Source organism: Canis lupus, chromosome 12 (assembly GCF_003254725.2).
Source record: "Canis lupus dingo isolate Sandy chromosome 12, ASM325472v2, whole genome shotgun sequence".
Classification (NCBI taxonomy): domain Eukaryota; kingdom Metazoa; phylum Chordata; class Mammalia; order Carnivora; family Canidae; genus Canis; species Canis lupus.
The window spans coordinates 40,708,152-40,727,713 of NC_064254.1; the positions used below are offsets into that span (position 1 = coordinate 40,708,152).

The following is a 19,562-nucleotide window of genomic DNA, read 5'->3' on the forward strand; positions in this document are numbered from 1 at the left end:
ACTTGGATGGGCATGAAACATGATGTATCAAAACAAGAAGGGCGATGCTTGTAACCATGATGGACAGAAACCATTAGTATACTGAAGATCCTGGGTGACTTAATCTCATAAGATTGAGCCATTTTCTTCCCTTTCCACTATGTATTTTTTTTTTAAGTTTTAATTTATTTATTCATGAGACACGGAGAGAGAGGCAGAGACATAGGAAAAGGAAGAAGCAGCAGGCTCCCTATGGGAAGCCTGATTGCAGGACTTGATTCCAGGTCCCCGGGATCATGACCTCAGCCAAAGGCATAGATGTTGAGCCACCATGTGCCCTATGTATCTTTGATAATGTATAGCTTTCTGAGAAAATTAATATGGTCTGGTCCCATTTTTAGTTTTTTTTTTCCATTCTGAAGAAATACTATAGTTGTTGTTCACAAACTATTATTTGATATGTCATCACCTATTTTTTTTTATCACCTATTTTTTAATGGTCATTTTCGTTAGGTGGTCAGTTGAGTGCGCTGAGAAACTCTAGCTCATGAATACAATTCTCAGTGGCCTTTGGAGAGGAAAAGACCTATCTCTCCCTCTTATTTCTCCTGTTGTAACTACAGTAGTTGTATTAACACTATGTCATTATAATGGTTTTCTGATGTATAAAAAAAATTAAATAGGAGTTTCTAGAAGTGTCCAGTAGCTTTTTTATTTAAGAAATTCCAGGGTGGGAGGAAGATGTAATTTTTAAGTTATAAAGTTTGTACTGGGGGATCCCTGGGTGGCTCAGTGGATTGGCGCCTGCCTTTGGCCCAGGGCGCGATCCTGGAGTCTCGGGATCGAGTCCCGCGTCGGGCTCCCAGCATGGAGCCAGCTTCTCCCTCCTCCTGAATCTCTGCCTCTCTTTCTCTCTATGCCTATCATAAATAAATAAATAAATCTTTTTAAAAAAATTGTACTTAGGACATAATATATGCAAAAATATTAAGAGAGCCTTTCTAATCTTCATTTGACATTCTACTGACAGTCATTTGAGAGTTCTTGTTTCTGGAGTATTCTTTGAAATTCAATAGAGGATTTATTGAGGAGTCTACAACAGGGAATAAAGGATGGTGACTTGAAATTTGTAATTCAAATGTACCTCTCGATCCTGAAATTCAGTCAGTTGGAATATAAGTGAAAAATATAAAATTTAATAGCTTTCACATTGTAAAGTGGTGTGGTTAAGAGCGCAGACTATGAAGTCAGAGGTCAGAGAGACTTGGCTTTGTCATTCAGAAGTTGCAATTTGAGGCAAGTTACTCAATTATTTTACTTCCTTGTCTGTAAAATGGAAATCATAATGCCCACTTCCTCAGATTGTCTTGAAAGTTAAATAAGATAATTGATTGGCAAAATTCAAGGTTAATGAATGTAGGTATTATTATATCATTATTGTATACCTGGCAATATCAAGGTAGACAGTGAGATAGAGATTATTATATAGACAAGTATGACCTTTACAGATATTGTCATTATATATCTGCCAATATCTGGCTAGATAATGTGAAAGACAAGATATTTCATTCACGGTAGTCATATTCTGTGACCTACATAAAGAAAACACTAAAAATATACCTTGTCCCTGGAAAAGAAAACTGAATAATTTAAAGGTGTTGAATCATCCCAAATTGAATTAGAGGCTCACTGACATTTCAAAACCATTTCTTTAAGTTATTCAAAATAATCTTAATTTTTCTAAGATGAATAAACACCCAAAGTGAGCTTTAAAACTGGAAAATGATAATTATGAGGAGAGAAATTGTCCAGACATTAAAACAGTACTGACACACTATTAAAATATATGATAAAGTAAAAGTCCCAAGTCAAAGAAAAAAAAATTATTCATTAAGTGATCCTGGGAGAAGTCCTGGGCTTAGAGATCTTTATTTATAATTGGGACTTTATACCAGTTCATTAAATATATACCAACTGAATTTAAGAATTAAATTTAAAATTCAAAATATAAAAAGTAAGCATAAAATTAAAGTAAACGTTTATCAAATTTCTGCAAAGAGGAAAGTTCCTAAGATCAAAAATAGGGGAAAAAGTCTCCACTAAGCCAAAAAAAAAAAAAAAAAGAAATGAAAAGAAAAGAAAAACCCAAAAGGATATATGATTTATAGATAATTGCCTAAAGAGAAATTAATGCATATTAACAAATGTGGAATAGCCTAACATCATCAGAAGGCTTTAAAATAGTTAGATCCAAGTAGATCCATTTTCATTTCTCCACTTATTTCATATTTCAAAAATAAAAATGCTGATGGCCTATAAGGAGTTAATTAAAAAGGCATGCTCAGAACAAAGCTGGAGTTATCAAAATCTCAAATTTCAAGATACACTATAAATGTGTAGTAATTAAAACAGTATGGTACTGGCACAAAAATAGAAACCTAGATCATTGGAACAGAATAGAGAGTTCAGAAATAAACCCATGCTTTTATGATCAATTAATCTATGACAAAAGAGACAAAAATATACAATGGGAAAAAAAACAGTCTCTTTAACAAACGATGTTGGGAAAATTAGACAGCTGCATGCATACAAATGAAACTAAACCACTATCTTACACCATACACAAAAATAAACTCAAAATGGATTAAAGACCTAAATGTTAAACCTGAAAGCATAAGATTCCTAAAAGAAAACATTGGCAGTAATTTTTTTGACACTGGTCATGGAAACATTTTTCTAGATATACTTCCTCTGGCAAAGGATGCAAGAGCAAAGTTAAACTACTGGGACTACACACGATAAAAGGTTTTTGCATAGTGAAGGAGACCATAAATAAACCAACAAGGTGACCTGCTGAGTGGGAGGAGAAATTAGCAAATGATGTATTTGATAAAAAGTTAATATCCAAGATATATAAAAAAATTATGCAACTCAACACCAAAAATACCAATAATCCAATTAACAAATGGACAAAGGACCTAAGTAGACATTCTTCCAAAGAATACATACAGACGGCCAACAGATACATAAAAAGATGCCCAATATCACTAATTATCAAGAAAATGCAACTTAAAAACACAATGAGATATCACTTTATACCCATCATAATGGCTAAAATGAAAAACACAAGAAATAAGAAGTGTTGGCAAGGATATGGAGAAAAGGAGCCCTCGTGCCCTGTTGGTAGGAATGCAAATTGTTGTGGCCACTCGAAAACACTATGAAGGTTCCTCAAGAAATTAAAAATAGAATTACCGTATGATTCAGTAATTCCATTACTGGGTTTTTACCCAAAGAAAATGAAAATAGTAATCCAAAAAGATAAATACACCTCTATATTTATTGCAGCATTATTTACAATAGCCAAGATATGGAAGCAACCTTATCCATCCATAGATGAATAGATAAAGAAGATGTTGTATGTCATATAATGTGAATTATAAAAGAAGAATGAACTCTTGCCATTTGCAACACCATAGGTGGACCGAGAGGATTTAATACTACGTGAAATAAGTCAGAGAAAGACAAATGCCATATGATTTCAATCATATGTGGAATTTAAGAAACAAAACAAATGAACAAACAAAATTAAAAAAAAGAAACAAACAAAAAAAAGCCAGACTCTTAAATAGAATAAGCTGGTGGTTGCTAGAGGAGAGAATGTGGGTGATGAGTGAAATAGATAAAAGAAATTAAGAGTACACTTGTCATCATGATGAGCACTGAGAAATGTAAAGATTATTGAATTATTATATTGTACACATGAAACTAATAGAATATTGTATGCTTATTACACTTGAATAATAATAATTTAAAAGGCACACTCATATTAGGTGGAAGTACAAATTGGTTTAAACCTTTCTGTTAGTAATATATAAAAAGTCCTAAAATGACTGTATTTCTTAACCTAATAATTTCACTTTTAAAATTACTCTCCTTGAAGAAATTCCTAAACACAAAAATTGTCATATGGACACAATGATCACAAATTCATTTATAAAGGAAAATTGAACATAGCATAAATAGTAACATATACTATTAAACTTTGGAAAACATTTAAAATGTTTATAAAATTTATAACAATGAGAAAATACAATAATTTTTTCTAAAGAAATAAACTTCCATACAAAAGTATAATAAAGGTGCAAAAATGTTACCTTTGTCTTTGGATAATGGAACTACAATAATTTGTTTTACTTATTTTCTACTTATTTTTTATTGATTTGTCTATCATGAACATATTTAACTTTTATGATTAAAAAATAAAGTACTTTTGAAAACTGAAAGTAACATATTTACTTTATAATAATTTATGTACTTCTGCTTATGTGAGAAATATACAAAATAGTGGTAGTCAATTTATACTTCTTCCTAACCACATGCATAATTATAGACTCCTAAGTGTCTGAGTAGAAGGATATATACATTTCAACAAACTTTGATTAAAAAATGAAATTTTTTTTAGTTTTAATCAATAGATATAAGGGGTACACAATATTCTTTATAATACCTTATAGATCACTTCAAAACTAACTTTTGATAAATAAGATGATTGGGGGAAGAAGAAGGAATACAGAATTAAAACTATGGGTCATATTTTAATTTCTATTAAAATTAATACCTACCTATAATCTTTTTGCCTGTTAAAGTCATGATTATTTTAGTGGCTCGTGACAAGAAAAATTAAAATTTGTGACTAAGGAGAAGGTACTGAATTATCCAAATTATCAAAATACTAAAGATTCAAATTCTTATTGAGCAAAAAAAAGCATCTAGCATAGATTTTCAAAGAACATCTGTACATGAAAAAAATGTGTGGAACTATTAATAGATATATGAGAAAACTGGAACTATTCCACTGGGAATGTTGCCAGATTGTCACAACCATTACCATTACCATGTGATGGGCTTCCAAAAGTAATTATGTTTGGAATATTTACATTTGGACTAAATGCGCACTGGAGGAAAGAGCATTGTAATTAGTAGCAGATTAGCTTGCTAGGGTACAACCTTGCTTCAGCCAGCAAACATTAGATGTCCAGACAATATCTTTTTTCTAAGTAAATTTTAATATTTTATGAGACAATTATTCAGGTATATGTCTCATTTCGCATGCAAAACTTTTCCCAAAATGCTTCCAGGGAAGAAGTTACCCTGATTGCGAGGAATTTGGAATTAATCAGGCTGGAATGGAAAGACTATTATGTATATTACAGTTTATTGTTTGGACCTCAGTGATTTAGGACTTGCGATCTTTCAGATCTGACTGGGGTCTTGTTTTTCTTGGAATCATCAAGAAAGAAAATATTTGTGATGCAAATTAATATCATAAATGAGAATCTCCTAAGAGAGAAAACTAATTTAAACACATCAGCACGTTGTTTTGCTGAGTGTCAAACCAGTTTCACCTCTTTCCTTGCATGTGTCATGCAAGGGAGGAGGTACACAGTCATGGGAAACAAACTGGTGAGAGGATGTGCTAGAGCTTGCTGCTGTAGCTCCTGTAGATAGCTCCGCTCCAGAGATAGATCAGAAGTTTGGGCACAGGCCATCTATACAGAAGGGTCAACCGCTGTAAAATAGGCAATGGTTTCGGGCTTTGCACACATAAGGATAGCACTACAGCCTGGTGTCAGGACCCATTTTCTGTAATTGCATAAGCACGTAATGTAAACGTGATTTAATAGAATTCTTTTTGAAAGGAGGAAGCAATTTATTTGAAGGCATTTATTTTTTAAGGGTTTTATTTTTTTATCTTTTTAATAATAAGTTTATTTATTGGTGTTTCAATTTGCCAACATACAGAATAACATCCAGTGCTCATCCCGTCAAGTGCCCCCCTCAGTGCCCGCCACACAGTCACCCCCACGCCCCGCCCTCCTCCCCTTCCACCACCTCTAGTTCGTTTCCCAGAGTTAGGAGTCTTCCATGTTCTGTCTCCCTTTCTGATATTTCCTACCCATTTCTTTTCCCTTCCCCTCTATTTGAAGGCATTTAAACCACAGAATCTATTAACTAAATATAGTGATATGTTTACTTAAATAAAAACTCTATATAAGTTTTCCATGAAATAAGGAACATCCCTAGTTGACCTTCTGACTAATGATGAGACAGCTGTTGCACAGCAAAAGAAACTGAGGTGAACCTATAAGATACACTCTTGGTACTTTGAGTGTTTTTTAATTTAACTCGTTATTGTAAAAATGTTCACACATGCAAAAATAGATTAATGAATCTCTATGTAGTTATCAACAAGTAAAAACATTTTGGTGGCACAGACTTTGATTAGAATTACTACTGCAGGGCAGCCGGGTGGCTCAGCAGTTTAGCACTGCCTTCAGCTCAGGGCGTGACCCTGGAGACCCAAATCGAGTTCTACATCCGGCTCCCTGCATGGAGCCTGCTTCTCCCTCTGCCTGTGTCTCTGCCTCTCTCTCTCTCTGTGTGTCTCTCATGAATAAATAAATAAAATCTTAAAAAGTAAAAATAAATCCTTACTGCAGAGGATGTCTGTCTCTTTCATCTTATTATCTAGAATACCAAGCACAGTCAAGACACATATGTCGATGAATGATTTTATGAACAAAGTTCATACTACAAGAAAATTAAAGGATTTAGTCCAGAAAGTTGTAATAGGAGAAAAGGACAAAGGAAGCTGCTAGAAGAATATTGTACTCTAACTGGTAGACCAATTTGATGTAAGAATTGTTAAAACGAAAGTGTGAAATAAAAATCACAATCCAACCCTACACTCAAACATATACAAAAAGGTAGGTTGATTGAATTTCAAGGGCACAGATCAAAAGAAGAAAAGAAATAAGTCAATATATACCTATTTGGATCTGTAAAAGAAGGGCAAATCAGGAATGAGGATTGATTGGTAGAATAACAGTATATTGCAGGTGCAAAAAGAAGGCAACTAAGCTGAAAGATGCAGAAACAGCTAGAGATAACTGAGATAAAAGGAGAAGACAGAAACACTGAAGGGAAATAAACAGGAGGAGCTCTGTCTAGTGAAAAACCCTGGAATCACAACATTCCAGTAAGCAGAAGTACATCCAGTGCCCAGATGTTGGTGTCTAATGTCATGCTGTGCTGAAAGGAACCAAGGCTTCCCAAAGGATTGGTGGATTCCCGGGACTGGCATGTGGCTACCATATTAGATAGTGTGGGGTTAATTTATTCTGCTTTGTTTCCCAGGACCCAGGAAAGTTATGCAACTTTGCTAAAGACACACAGTTTAGAGGCAAAAATCAAAATTAAAGTTCACATCATCTGGGGAACCTGGAGCTCAGTCAGACTCTTGATTTCGGCTCAGGTCATGATCTCCAGTCATGAGATTGAACCCCACATTGGCTCCACGCTCAGTTTGGGATTCTCTCCCTCCCTCTGCCCATACCCCACCTCACCCACTCATGTGCTCTCTTAAAAAAAAAAACCACACACAAAACCTTTCATCTTCTGATTACTTCCTTTACTCTGTCATATTACTTATAATGTATATGTTTATGTATATAATATTTATTTTATTTACTAATATTCTGTTTTATATTTAGTTTATTTTAATGTTTTATATTTAGAGTATTTTATATTTATATTTATTTATAAAAAATAAATACACTTTTAAATGCATATTTATAAGTCCCATGGGAACAGGAATTTTTTTTTTCTGATCCACTGACACTTTCCCAGTGCCTAGAAAAGTGATGACATGATATATTAGGTGCCTATGAAATATTTGTCAAATGAATGAATGCAGGAGCAAACAGTTACAAGATGTCATCATCATCAGCTGTATGATTATTTTAACCAGGCTATAAGCTAAGTAATGCAAGCACTATGTTTTGTTCACCACTCTATCTTAAGTACCAGAGCTTGGTCTCATATCAATAGTTAAGTAATTTGTTTGAAATATTTATGAGATGTGATTTATTTGGACCAAAAATTTAATTTTGATCAGAGGCAGCCTGATGTGGTAGGAAAGAGCCCTGGACCAAGATGGGTGGTCTGGTTTAGGATCTCAATTCTGCAATTAACTAGCTATGTAGCTTTGGATAATACCCTTCAGTTCTCTAGGCAGTGCCAAAATGAAAGGTTGAACCATATTTCAAATCTCCAGTTCAATTCTAATACTCTAAGATTATACTCTAATACTCTAAGATGAATACCCTTGCCAAAAAAATTAGTGCATGAATGCATGACATTCATCTGAAAACTCTCACTATATCACATAGATCATAAGGGAATCAAGACATAAATTTGGGTTACAAGTGCTCTGGGCAACAATTTCCAACATCTAGATCACAGAAGTGAAATGTTAAAAAAAAACAAACACTTTGGCAATGGCATAAAAGAGATTTGGTAGCAAAATAATCTGGCTCCTGAAGCTAAAGGTGAAATGTACCTTATTGCAGATATTTCTTTCAATTCAGAACATCAGAATATGGAGAGTTGCATAATGTCACTTAAGTATATGGTGGGGTATGTGACACAAAAGGTTAACTATTATAACTGGCTAAATTATTTTCTGCATAAAACTGGCCACCGCTAGTAAACTTTACTTAGTCATCCCTTCCATCTAGATATAGCTGTAAAATCCATCATAGCCAACAGTCTATATTTTCAAGGAATTCCTCTGGTATGCTTATTGTTTTCATACACTGCCCACCACTACTCCCAATTTGACCTGATCTTGAATGGAAGAAATATTAATGACTCATTAATTGTTGTTAGTGAGCTGACTTGAAATGTTATCATATTTAGAAAATGGCGACAATTTGAAGTTTGATAGGTAAGTTGGTACAACAATACAAATTGCATTTTTTTAAACTGTTTTCTTCATGAGTTTCAAGATTTCTTCTATTGAGGTGAGCAAACTTGGGGGTCAGAATTCAAATTTTATATTAAAAATAGTCTAGGTTCTTTTGTTGAAGTTTGAAATATGCAAGGTTAAATGGTGACAAAATGAAGGGTGGGCATAAACAAATTTTCAGAAAAGGTTATGATGTTTATTCCTCCATGGCTTTCAATATAATTTGCCCTCTTCTTGCAATGAGTTTCCTTCCCACTTGACTATCTGTAAAATCCTGTATATCCTTTAAATCCAAACTCAGGCATCACTACATGTTATATATTGTTTTTAAAATTTCCAGCATGACCATGACCATATACCCATGACCTTGGAAAAGAAGTCCCACATTGACCACTGACTTTTGACTTGGCCATGTGACGTGCTTGTCCAATGAGAAAATAATAAATGTGACACAAACTGAGACTTAAAAAATGATTGCACATTGAAACTTACTTTCTCTTGCTGGTTTTGGAGCTCAGAAACAATGTAAAAAAGCCTAGGCTAGCTCACTTCATGCTGGAGACACATGGCTGTTGCCCCTGTTGCTTCAAGCACCTACCATATATATGAGTGAGGCCATTCATAAACAACTAGATCCCAGTGACATGCCAGGTGAATGTAGATGCATGAGTGAATCTAGTAGAGACTATCTATCAGACATGAATATCTAGATATATCCAGCCAAAATTACTAATCTACAGATTTGTGAGCTAATAAATAATTATGCTATTAAAGGACTATGGGGGGGTGGCTTGTTAAAAGCAAAAATTAACTGTTGTAAAAATTTGTACCTCTAAGTGGGGTGTTGCCAGAACAAATTTCTAAAATGTGTCACAGTCGTAGCAAGTGGAAGCTAGGAAAGCTGTGGACCAGTGTTGTTAGGAAAGACAGGAATAGTAGTGAGAAAAGTGGTAGCAGAGGCTGGAAAAATGTTGAGCAGACTCTGAGTAAAGGCTGAAACGACATTAAGTAAACAGCTATGGCAGGCTGAAAAAAATGGTGACCCATGTGATATATTAGTGAAACAATTTTTACTGCTGTCACCTGTGGTACCTTGGAAGATAGAAAATACATCTGAGAAACCTGTGGATGTGACTAAAGAGATTTCTAAGCAGTGCCAACAGGTTTGTAGTTGCTGTATATCAGAGGGAGATGAGTTCAAGTAGGAACTGTTCATAAATAGAATTTAGGAGATAATGACCTTAAGACCGTCGAGTATAAAACTATAGTTTATTCATTTTTAGATTTTTTTAAAGATTTTATTTTTAAGTAATCTCTATACCAAACATGGAGCTCCAACTCATGACCCTGAGGTCAAGAGCCAATGCCCCTCTGACTGAACCAGCTAGGCATCCCTCAGCTTTTTAAATTCTTTAAATCCAACATTAATTTGTACTTTTCTTAAGCTTGCAACTTCTGTTTTTTTACTAATTCTGCCATAATGTTTTGTTAGAAAATGTGAATCTCTGAGACTGCAGATGAGGTACTCTGAGCCGAGAAATTTGCCCAATTGCACAGCAAGTAGCAAGGCTGAGATCTGACCTCGAGCTATCTGGATCCCAAATTAGTATTCTTTTCAGAACACCTTTTCTTCTTCCCTTTTTCCCAATATTTTTTCAAAAAGGAGAACCTTCCAATGTATGGTACTTAAAATATATACTATATTTTCATTTATAAGGATTCTCAAAAAATACACAAGTTTCACAAAAATGAATCCTTTTAATATTCAAGATGGGTGATAGAATGATACATTATGTATGAAGGGTAGAATATGCTTTCCACTTTTGTAGTTATAATAGAAGGAAATTATGGTATCCCAGCAGCTTGTGCTGTGGAAGGTGGACTCTCTTTGATATGTGACCCGTAATGCTCTCCCGGTATATCTCCTGCTGCTTCTGGCTTAACATCTTCCTCTTTTTCTGGATAAGCTTTTTCTCCCTTTTTATTTGGAAAATTCCCATTTAGATTAATGAAATGGAATTTTCCTTGGCAGGAGAACAAGGAAGAAATGAATTTTCAACAACAAGGGGATATAATATTAAACCTACTTAGGAAGGGAAGAATACATTCAGTTAGGATAATTGCTCTTTGTTTTTCCCCTTCCACAAAGGAAAGAGAACTCTATTATTGGAACAATTTATATGTTACTTTTCGTGGAATTAGAGAACACAGGTGATAAATTTCCTTAAGCCCTCATTCGCTGAATTTCATCATAATCTTCATTCTCTTGAAATTTGGAAAAGAAAAAATTCTCTATTTAAAACATGAACACATGATAATTAGGACTCCTACAATGACCATTATGCTTGGCAGAAGAAACTTTAAAAATATAAAACTGCACTGTATTTTATTCCATATTAAATTTCTTAAATTCAACATTAGTTTGTATTTTCCTTGAGTTCGCAAATTATGTTTTTTTACTACTGGTGCCATGTTGTTCTATTTAAAAACTAATCTTAATTAAATGTGGTTGATGCTTTGTCATTTATCAAATATTTTAAATATTGTGGAACAAAGAGAATTAGAATACAACCTCATAGTTTACCGTATTTGGTATCATTACAATGCCTGATTTCTCAATAGAGGCACTATTTATTGGCATTTGGGGCAGAAAAATAATTCCTCATGTGATATTGTTCTAAGCATTGCATTAGCTTGCTGCCCTTGGTCCCAACACAGTAAGTGCCTGTGGGGCCCCAGAGTCATTGTGATAAGCAAAAATGCCTACACGCATTTACAAATACTCTGGGGGTATGTTATTGTCCCTAATTGAGTGAGATTCATTGGTATAGGCAAACTTAAGAAAGCCAAAACCTTCTCCTTCTCCCCTCTAAATTTCTCCCAACTGATTATGGAATCTCTGGGGACATCTTACCTGTACTCACAAAATAGTTATCTTTACTCCCTCATGGCAGCAGCTAATTTCCTCCTTCCTGCTTCAACTTTTTGCAATGATGTCCAGTTCATCATTGCTGGTTATTTTTCCTGCTCTAGCTCTTTCCAGATAGACTTCGGTATAACTTGCTTCTCAGAACTTTCATGGTTCCTTGACATTCGTATAGTTAGTATTAAGTGAGATGAGTGGTATACCATGGGTATACCATGGTGAGTTTGGGGGTGAGGAGGAAGGTAGAGGAGCAGTGGAGTTGCCTCTCCTTTCATTCCAGAAATTGTGTTCAACACTCCCATCCCTCAGAATGAGTTAACACTGCAAAAGCATCTCATTTGCCTACCAGATTTTGGATTCCATGACAGCAGGGACTTCTGAGGAACAATATCCAGCTTATTGCTGGTGCTCAAATATTTGAGGCTTGGAATCATATTGAATCTATCCATTAAACCTCTGGAATTGAGCAGCAGCCTCTACCAATCTCTAGGTACATTCAGAAGTGCCCCATCCAAACTGAACCCTATTTAAATCTTCAGGCTAAGAGATCCCAGGATAATTTTAGTTTTTAAAAACTTAGCTGACATCTCAACTATGTTCTCATCTCACACTTCTAATTGCTTCTATTTTTCTGTCATTTCAAACTTGGTATGTCCAGAACAAAAGTATTATCATTCCCTCAACTCTGCTAGAAAGTCTTTCTAACTTCTTGATTTGTGGGGGAAGGGAGAGGAAATCAGCAGTTTAATGACACTTATGTATCCTAGGTGAGAATATTTGAGGTAATCTTTGACTCTTCCTTCTCTTATTAGATACTAATTATTTTAATAATTCCTTTTTAGTGACCTAATATGTCACCGATTGCATTGATTATTTGATAAACAATTCTTAATTTGCCAAGTTATGTTTTCTTCACTTTGCCAGATATGCCTTTCAAAATTTTATTGCCTTTAAACTGGATTAATCCACTACCTTGTGGTTCAGTTTCTCCTCTATTCACTCTACTCTCTATCTAACCTGTCAAATGGATATTCCAGTGGCATGCCATATATACCTTCTGTACCTATTTGGTCAAATAATCCTTGATGTCACTCATTTTACAAATTATTTATTGGATGTCTACTATGTGCCCAAACTTACTCTTCTTTTCCTTATTTTTAAAAAATCCTACTTACTATGAAATTTATCCTGATTACTTCAATATGCACTGTTCTCTCCTTTCCCTGAACTTACTCCATTATAGCTCATAGTCAGAACTAAAGTTTGGAATTTTATTTTTTATCAATTGTTTCCACAATAAATTATTAATCCTTAGAAGGCCTAAATCATTTTCATGTTTTCTATAGTATCTAGAATAGGGCTGGATACATTATAATTGTTTATGAATAAATACTTGTTCACTGATTTATTGAAAACAGATTCTCCCAAGATGGACCTAATTAAAAAATGAACTAGCTGGGATAGAATATATATCTCTATTCATTGATCATGGCTGGTTTCCTAGAGGTTATAATATTCCATGTTTTCTTTTTTTTTTTTAAGATTATATTTATTTATTAGAGACAGAGAGAGAGAGAGAGAAGCAAGCTCCACGCAGGGAGCCCGACGTGGGACTCGATCCCAGGTCTCCAGGATCAGGCCCTGGGCTGAAGGCGGCACTAAACTGCTGAGCCACCGGGGCTGCCCTATTCCACATTTTCTAAACAAAATGAAATCTCGCTATTTAAATGTCAGGATTGATGCTACTGAGTTAATGTTTTCCTATGAAATGGTTTAACACTAATTTGTACAGATTCAGCCTGTTATGGAAAAATTATAAGGAAAGAAAGTAAGCCTGCGAAAAGTTTATTGAATCGTTTTTGTGAAATCTGATAAGCTAATGGCAAAATTTATACAACAGAGCAAGAAGAGCCAACCAGGAAGAAGAATAGTCAATACACCATTGGAGAAAAAAAAATGTGTATATGGGGATGGAGAGAATTTGCTCACCAGATTTCCAGGATTATTTAAAGTTTCACTACTGTGTTACTAGTGCAGAAATAGACAAATATACCAATAAAACAAAAATCGGAACCTCAGAGGCAGATCCTCACATATATAAAAGAAGTCAGAGCTGTAATTTTAGAGTAGTGAATGATAAAGCCTGGACAATCTTCTTCTATAGGGGCCTACATCATAATCAAAGAATAAATTCCTGATGGACTAAATATATATAAAATTTTTAACTTCCTGAAGAAAATATAGATTACCTTTGCAAACTTGTGTTACAAAAAGGACCAAAAAAAAGGGCAGAGTCTATAAAGAAAAAGCTAACTAAAAGTCTATTAAAATGAGAACTACTAAAAAAAATGAGAACTACTGTTTATTGAGAGATACTATTTTAAAAATGTGAAAAGACAATATATATGTAAGGGGACTATATTTCCAACATATATTAGAACAAAGTGTTAGTATTCTTTATACATATATAAATATTATATATAAAGATATATATTCTATATAAAATATATAAAATTAAATATATTTTATATATAATTTATATATAAATATATATATTCGCCAAAAACCTACATTCAAACTAATAGAAAAATGGGCCAAAAATAAAGTAAGACGCCAATTTTACAGAAGAGAAAAAACCGATGATTTGTAAACATCCTTATATGTCCAGTTTCACTCATAATCAAGAAAATGCTGAAATACCTTTTACACCCAAAAATATTGGCAAAAATTGTAAAGCCTGAGCAATCAACGTGTTCATGAAGATGAGGGACAACAGGAACTCTTATATATTGCTAATGAGAGTGAATTTGTTGAACTCTCTTTGAGAATGATTTGACATTATCCAGTGAAGTTGAAGCTGCATCTACCTCATTCGGCTCTAGATATCTATCCTAGTCTAAGGAAACTCATGTATGTGCAAAAGGGTGAAGGTACTAAAATATTCGTTGCAGCACTTGTTTTGACCAGCAAAAAACAAAAACAAAAACAAAAACAAAAAAACAACTAGAACCAACAGAAAGGACAGATGACAAGAGGCTGGATAAGTAAGTCGTGGTAGGTATGTATAATAGAATACTGAATACAGAGCAGTGAAGACAAATGGGCTGTAGTTTAATGTAGTTTAATGCATGAAAGAAACATAACGCTGATGAAAGAGAAAGTGATAAGAATACATGGATTGCAGTTCCACTTATATAAAATTCAAACACATGCACCCAACTGAACAAACATGCTATTTAAGGATACGTGGTGTTTTTTAAACTACAAAGAAAAATAAAGAAATGATAACCCATAATTCAAGATAATGGTTACCTAGGAAGCAAGTTGTTGAATAAGTTGAGAGGGATGGTAATGCTAGGCAGGGTTACAGTTTTCTTTCTTATGTTGAGTGGTGGGCATATTTATTTTATTTTTCTTGTTCATATTATACATATGTATATCATATTCTTTGTATATATGGAAATTATTCAAAATGAATTTTTGGTTACCATGTAACAGGTGTTCAGCTAAATAACTGTGCTTCTGGTTGTGTTATGATTCTAACGGGGATTTATTTATCTAAATAGTCTGGATGTATACCTACAATGGTCACTTTAAGCATAATTTCTTCTTTGTATGTATGGTTCCAATGACTGTATACAGACAGAACTCACTCTTTATAACTCTATTTTCCTTCGTAGAGAATTTACACCCAAACTCTACAGAATGAGACTTTAAGTGGGAACATGCAGAAAATCAGGATAATTTGGCTGATATTGAAGGTGGTGGGTATTTATATTAGCCCTGTGTAAGACTAAATTGGGAGATTTCTTGCCCTGTGCTAATGGTAATGGTCTATATGTCTACAAATTTAAAATAACATTCTCAAAAATAATTCCCTCTCCCCCTCCATTTTTATAACTCCCCCCACACTAAATATCTTTAGGAACATATGGTCGTTCCCAAAAAAAAGCCAAATGAATATCTGAAACATTAATGCGCTGTGCTGCTATCATCACAAGAATAAAGAAAACTGGGACTTCAACAATCTCCTAACACAACCACTGGTGCTTGCCAGTTCTTATATCAAATAGAAATCCTCACTTAGGGGAAGGATGGTTGCACAGTGACTAAGCAGACAGGATGGCAGGTGTGAGTCAAAACACTCTGGGGTGCTAGCTAGCTCAAATCACTCTGTATTACTCACTGCTGGAGAGAGAGGGAATCAAAAAACAAATCGCCCACTGGACGAGGAGTAAAATGCTGAAAACCCAACTAATGGAAATATAAAAGGTGGAGGAGGCGGTTTTAGGTGTTGTTTTGTAACTTCGGAACCAAATTTGTTGATCTTTCTCCGCCTTCATCTGACTTAAGCCTCTCCCATCTTTCCCAGCTCCCTGGCCCGGCGATGCACAAGGAGGTTATTGTTTCTCCACTTTACCGCCCGTGCGGAGCTCGGGCTGGGATCACCTGTCACAGAGCTTAGCGGCCGCATTCCTGGAGCGCAGCGTCCCAAGGCCAGAGATGAGACGATGCCCGCGTCCTTCCCGGGCCGGTGGCCGTGCTGGTTCGCCGCGTCAGCGACCTGTTCCTGGGAGTGACCTAATATAATCAGTATGTGTTAGACACATGCTCAGAATAAAACAAAGCCTCAACCACTCTTCCTGATTTGCATAACTGGTTTCCATATTGCCGTCATAAAAAGAGATTAGTTTTAATGAATATGAATGTAATTATGGAAAAAGGGCCCTAGGTGGAGCCTCAGTACTGGTGGCGACAAATGGGATAACAAATTGAAAATAAAATAAATCAAAGTCCTCCCGACGTACCAGAAGGGATGATAGCATTTAATAGCGTATGCTAATGTCGTTATTCTTCTAGCATAGGAAACAGTCGGATATAGAAATGTGTGTTCTGTTTAAGAATAACTCTCAAAAGAGCACATTCCCCAGTGTTCTCTCTCGGCGGGGGTCTCGACAAGGCGGTGCTGGGGGAGAAGTGTCCCTAACCTGTTAGCACACTCCCCTGACCATCTCTCCTTGCTCCTTATAGAGACGCCGCCACGGACTTATTTATTTTTATGGTACAAAATCTCACATTATAAGAGAAATAATCAGAATTATTTTTTAAACGATTTGCCTTTATTAGATTGAAGACAGAAACCGTAAGATGTCAAAATTATTTTTTTCTGGTTTTTTTTTTTAAATCTTTGTCACCATTGCTAAAGAATCAAGACAGACTTTTTAGATTTCGAAACTTAATTTTATCATAAGGAATTTATGTAGCACATAAACAGAAAAACTAATTTGTGTTCATTGTCACATTGTAAAGATTAGTGATGCGAAAGTGAGATTTGGAAGATTTTGATGGATCACCCCAAACAATATCAGAAAGCAGTAAAAAAGTGGAAAACGTGAGAATACCTGTCTAAAATGCAGGAATTCTTAACATGGGGAGGGAGTTCTTGGGTAGAATATTTTGGCTATATGGATAGAATTCATAGCATCTATACTGACCTTTTTATTTTTTATTTTTATTTTTTTAATGGGTCCTCCAATATTTTTTTATTTTATTTTTCTTTTTTAATAATAAATTTATTTTTTATTGGTATTCAATTTGCCAACATACAGAATAACACCCAGTGCTCATCCTGTCAAGTGCCCCCCTCAGTGCCCGTCACCCATTCACCTCCACCCCTCGCCCTCCTCCCCTTCCACCACCTCTAGTTCATTTCCCAGAGTTCGGGGTCTTTATGTTCTGTCTCCCTTTCTGATATTTCCCACACATTTCTTCTCCCTTCCCTTCTATTCCCTTTCACTATTATTTATATTCCCCAAATGAATGAGAACATATAATGTTTGTCCTTCTCCGATTGACTTACTACACTCAGCATAATACCCTCCAGTTCCATGTCAAAGCAAATGATGGGTATTTGTCGTTTCTAATGGCTGAGTAATATTCCATTGTATACATAAACCACATCTTCTTTATCCATTCATCTTTCGATGGACACCGAGGCTCCTTCCACAGTTTGGCTATTGTGGACATTGCTGCTAGAAACATCGGGGTGCAGGTGTCCCGGCGTTTCATTGCATCTGTATCTTTGGGGTAAGTCCCCAACAGTGCAACTGCTGACCCTTTTAAAAACAATCTTGTTATTTTGTTTATTTTGATCTTTCGGACTTAATTTTGAATTTTTAAAATACTGCTTTAATATGTCTTGATAGTTGAGGGATTTGGTGCTTGTTAAATTCTGTATCCAACTGTGTTTGCTTCACTCACCTCATTGTAGTCCTGACCCTAATCCATAGACTATTAATATTTTCACAAACTTCTAATTGAAACTTAGCATTTCCTTTAACTTGGGCAACAAACCATAATAATATAAGCATTATTTGTGACTTTGATGACACTACTTTCCAATTATAAGTTATATCTGTGGTACATACATCTTGTCGGTACCATATATGTGGTATTATATATCTTATTAATGCCTTAATAAAGAAGCAGACACTAATATGCCACAAATTCATTTACTTTAATTACTTCATTTACTTTTTGTTACTATATTTCAATATAATGAGTTTCTTTTATAGTCTTACACAATTTATTTTATTCATTCAAATGGACTATCCTGAAAAAGGACTCACAACGTTACCAGATTGTCAAAGGGAACAAATAGCACACAAATGGTTAAAAACTTTTATGGGATAACTAACAATCTAGTTAATCTCTTGGTCAGATCATCTCTGAGCTGAGACTACTCATTAATTTAGGTAAACTTTAACTCATATATACATATATTCATACTCACATAATGTGTATATGTGTATATATAGTCTAATATATATATTCATATATTCTAATATATATGAAATATATTCAAATATATATGAAATTTTTGGAATCAGTGCATGGCTGAAATAAACCAAATCGGTTTACCTATACAGATGTACTTTAAATGGCATGAAAACACTGAGAGTTTGATAAAAATTCAAGTTCCTGGGTCCAACTTGAACTCAAGTCTCTTGGGAATCTTAGGCCTAGGAATTAAACTTTTTTTTTTTTTTTTTTTTTTTAGGAATTAAACTTTTATGCCAGCTTCTCTGAGATTCTGATTCAGATGGTTGTTGTCCTAAAAGTTCTTCACTCAAATCCTTAAAAACTTCTACAAGAGGTTGTTAAAATCTGTTCTCAGTGAGACTTTTGAATCATTCAGAAAGCAGTATTTTTGCAACCTCCTTGTATTTATTTATTTTTTTAAAGATTTTATTTATTAATTCATGAGAGACACACACACACACACAGAGGCAGAGGGACAAGCAGGCTCCATGCAGGGAGCCCAACGTGGGACTTGATCCCAGGTCTCCAGGATCACACCCTGGGCTGAAGGCAGCACTAAACCGCTGAGCCACCAGGGCTGCCCAACCACCTTGTATTTAATACTGCCTTCCTTTCTTCTTTTTTCTTCCCTCCTACCCTTCTCTTCCTTCGACTTTCTCTCTCTCTCTCCCTTCCTTTCTTCCTTTTAGGGAAACTGATTTTTTTATCAGATTTTTTATTTTGAAATAGTTTTAGGCTCCAGAGAACTTGCAGAATATGGAGAGCTCCTGTATGCCATTCTCCCAATTTTCTCTGGTGTTAACATCCCACATAGCAATGGTACTTTTGTTCAAACTAAGAAATTAACATTGGTACATTACAAATAACTAAACTCAGACTTTATTTGGGTATTACCGGTTTTTCCACTAACACCCTTTTTCCTGCTCCAGAATCTAATCTGGGATACCACATTGCATTTAGTATTCATTCATTTTTTTTCCTACTGTATGATTATACAGAAATTTATTTCTCCATTTCTCCATT

General features: G+C 34.8%; 1 long non-coding RNA gene across 3 annotated transcripts in view; it reads left to right on the plus strand.

The window, feature by feature from the left end:
* The window catches only part of LOC112658715 (uncharacterized), a 38,319-nt gene extending 20,106 nt beyond the window's left edge, over nucleotides 1–18,213 (plus strand). For all 3 annotated transcript variants that reach the window (XR_004804223.2, XR_004804226.2, XR_007401237.1), the window contains 2 exons: nucleotides 15,398–15,481; nucleotides 16,090–18,213. This is a non-coding gene — a long non-coding RNA (uncharacterized LOC112658715). The remainder of the gene's footprint in view (nucleotides 1–15,397; nucleotides 15,482–16,089) is intronic.
* Nucleotides 18,214–19,562: the final 1,349 nt, after the last annotated feature.